This window comes from Desmodus rotundus, chromosome 7 (genome assembly GCF_022682495.2).
Source record: "Desmodus rotundus isolate HL8 chromosome 7, HLdesRot8A.1, whole genome shotgun sequence".
Classification (NCBI taxonomy): domain Eukaryota; kingdom Metazoa; phylum Chordata; class Mammalia; order Chiroptera; family Phyllostomidae; genus Desmodus; species Desmodus rotundus.
Window position 1 is genome coordinate 52,856,254 of NC_071393.1, and position 3,846 is coordinate 52,860,099.

Here is a 3,846-nt window from a genome sequence, read left to right on the forward strand (position 1 = left end):
TAAATAAATAAAATCTTTAAAAATAAAAAGAAACAAATGTAACTGCTGTTTTTACTTCTGCCTTTTTTCTCTTTGTTTTAAACAATCAAAGATTTTATTTACTTTTAGAGAGAAGGGAAGGGAGGGAAAAAGACAGGGAGAGAAACATCAATGTGTGAGAGAAATATCAATCAGTTGCCTCTTTCACGTGCCCCAACTGGGGACCATCCCAGAACTCAGACATGTGCCCTGACTGGGAATCGAACTAGCAACCTTTTGTTTTGTGGGACAATGCCCAAACAACTGAGCCACACTGGTCAGGGCTTAACTTTGTATTTCAAAATAATTACAGTCACAGGAAATTGCAAAAACAATACACAGAGTTCCATGTACTCTTCACCCAGTTTTCCATGGTCCTACCTTATATAAAACTATAGTGTAATATCAAAAACAGAAAATTGACATTGATGCAATGTATGTATATAGTTCTATGCCATTTTATCAAATGTGTAAATTTATGTAACTAACACTGAAATGAAGATACAGAACTATTCCTTTACCACAAAGATCTTTTTCATGCTATCCCTTGACAATCATATCTACCCAGCATTCCACCACCATTTCTAAATGCTGGTAATTGATCATCTGTTCTCCATATCTGCAACTTCATAATTTTGAGGATTTTATCTAGATGGAGTCATATTGAATTGGCCAAAAAGTTCATTCAGTTTTTTTCTGTACTATGGCTCTAGTAGCGCTTGGTCGGGTAGACCAATTGAAGTTGATAGTGATCAAATCAAGACATTAATTGAGAACAATCAACATTATACAACACAGGAGATAGCTGACATACTCAAAATATCCAAATCAATTAAGTTGTTGGTGATCATGAAAAATGTGTCTTTTATTTTACGGAAAAAAATAAATGGAATTTTTTGGCAACCCAATACAATATGTAACCTTTTGAGACTGGCTTTTTTCACTCAACATAATGCCTGCAAGACTCATCCAAATTATTGCATGTTTCAATAATTCATTTCTTTTTTTATCGCTGCATAGTATTCCATTTTCTATGTGTATTATACTTTGACCAGTTATTGAAGGTACAGTTACTTTTCAATAGAAAGCAATTTTAATTATAATTCTGAATTGCTTATTTTTGTGTTATCCATGTTTTTATAAAGCACAATAAGCTAGGTATTATTTTTAATGGTAAATAAAATTTGAAATATATGTATATATGCTATGTACAAATGATATATATGTTTATAATTAGCAGATGATTGAAATTCACACCTTTATATAAATATAACTCTACTTATGATCAATTTAAATCTAAGCTTCCTTAAAAGTTGGTATTACCTGACATAATAGTAGGGCTAACTAAGTACTTGAGCTCTACTTCCTATATCACTGATTTAATACAGTGATTTTTCAACCTTTTTCATCTGATGGCACACATAAGCTAATTATGAAAATTCTGTGGCACACCAAAAATATATTTTTTTGCCAATCTGGCAAAAAATATGTATAATTTTGATTCATTCATGCTGGACAGCTATTGTTGTGTTGGTGGTTGTCATCTTTTCATTTGACAGCCTAAGGAAAAAGAGGTCAGTGCATCTGACTAAATAGTCAGGTACTGCACATTGTAAAAATTCTTGTGGCTCACTGGTTGAAAATCGCTGCTCTATACTCTTAACATTTTTGAGGACTCCCAAGAGCTTGTTGTCTATGTGGGTTATATGTTGAAAATACAGAAATGAAAACTTATAATTTAAAAGGTATTAATTCACTTAATAAACCTGTTATGTGTTACATATTTTATATAAAAATATTTTCCAGAGCAGAAAATTAGTGGCTTTTTTCCTCATTTTTGACATTCTAGTAACTGCCTGACTTAATAGAAAATTAAGGCTGGATTCCCATATTTGTTTCTGCTGCCAATCTATTTTTTGGTTGAAGTATATGAAGAAAATTTCACTTCACACAGATATCAGGTTGTAAAAAAGTATATTAATAGCTTTTCAGATAATTGTTGATATTCTTTGATACAAATAAAAACTTGACAAGTATAGTTACTGTAAGATTAGATGCAATGTGTAATCTAAAACATTATCAATGAATGTTTCATATTCTTGCCCTTTGAATGGATCTTTTCCCTTTACATATTTTCTGCATAACAAATTGCCCCCAAACTCAGGAGACTAAATATGTTTTATCATGTGGTTTCTGCAGGTCAGGAATTTGGAGATAAGGCTTAGTTGGGCAGTTTTGCCATGGGTCTCAATGGTTGTAGTTAGGGTGTTGGCTGAGGCTGCAGTCATTTGGAGGCTTGGCTGGCGCTGATTTATCTGCTTTGGAGATGGCTCAGGCAACTGGCTGGTAAGTCGGTGCTGGCCATGGGAAAGAGGCCTTAGTTCTTTGCCACATGGACCACCTATAGGACTGCTTGAATATCCTTACTGCTGGCTCCCCATGGAATGAGTGATCTAAGACTAAGACCTGAGTGTACACTGCAGTATCTTTTACGACCTAGCCTTGGCAGCACACGCTGTTACTTCTGCCTTACTCTACTGGACATACAGCCCATCCATGATTCAGAGTGGGAAGGTATTGTACCTACAAATATATGAACACCAGGAAGCAGGGATCACTGGGGCCATCTCGGACACTGGCTACCTGAATCTTTCAGTTTATCTGAATGGAAAGCTGTAATGACTCTTGTAAACCTTATCTAAAAGAGTAAATTATCCTGTGCCTTGGAAATGTGATAGACTGCTGCTTATCACTGTAAGAGGAGTCTTCCACTTGTGGTAGGTTTGAAGTTAATGTGAAACCCAAGTATTTAAAAATGAATTGAAATTTAATTGAGCCATCCTTTGGCTCTGTGACGCAGAACTAGTCCTTGGCCGTGTGTTACTTTAATGTGTAAGGAGTCAAGAAATAGATTTGATGGTGCTGTGTCTTTAAAGAGGGCCCAGTTTATAATCATCGTGGGAGAATCTCAGACATGTATGCTGCCTTATGAAGCTTTCTCTAGAAAATCTAACATGTAAAACATAAACTAGGAATGGTGTTTGAAGTTCAGGACAGTTTTAAGTCTTAAATTTGAGAGTAATCTTTTGCACTTACATATTCTTTATAGATTAAGAATTTCTAATTCTAGTGTTTAGAATCGGAACAAATTAAGAATTAATGTTGCAGATAATAACATTGAGGACTCAATGCCTAGAGAAGATAAATCCAAATTAAGGTAAAGCATCAGGAGATTGGAACATCCTGACCTTGGAGAGTCTAGTAAATTTATCCTGGGTTCTGCTTGGGGCAGCTGGAAATATTCCCCGGGCTCAGTGAGTTTCTGGCATTACTGCCTCCTGCTTTTGTTTCTACCTCTTGGTTTGACTCGATGCAGTTTTACACACACACAAGCACACACACAAAACCTTGACTCAAATGAAGCATTTTATGAACTTATCAAAGTTATGAATTTAGTCACTTTGCTAAGGTTTAGTGTATAGAGTCTTTACAAGAGAGGAATTCTGTTGCAGGGACCCTGCCAGGCTTGCCCACCCACTATGTAGTCCAGGTCTCCAGCTGCTTCTGTCCAAGGATTTCTGTGTTAAAAGTAGAGTCAACAGCTTCCTTTTTGCCTTCCTCTCAGGTCCACACTCACTCTCACAAAAGCGCAGAGAAGTGGTTCCCACACCAACAGAATCATTGTGATCTGGAAACTTGTTAGAGGTGCAGCTCTTCAGGCCCCACTCTAGGCCAACTAAATCAGAAACTCGGTGGGGGTGGGACTCTGCAATCTTTTAAACAATCTCTCCAGCTAATGGCATGCCGAAGTTTGAGAACCAATGGAAA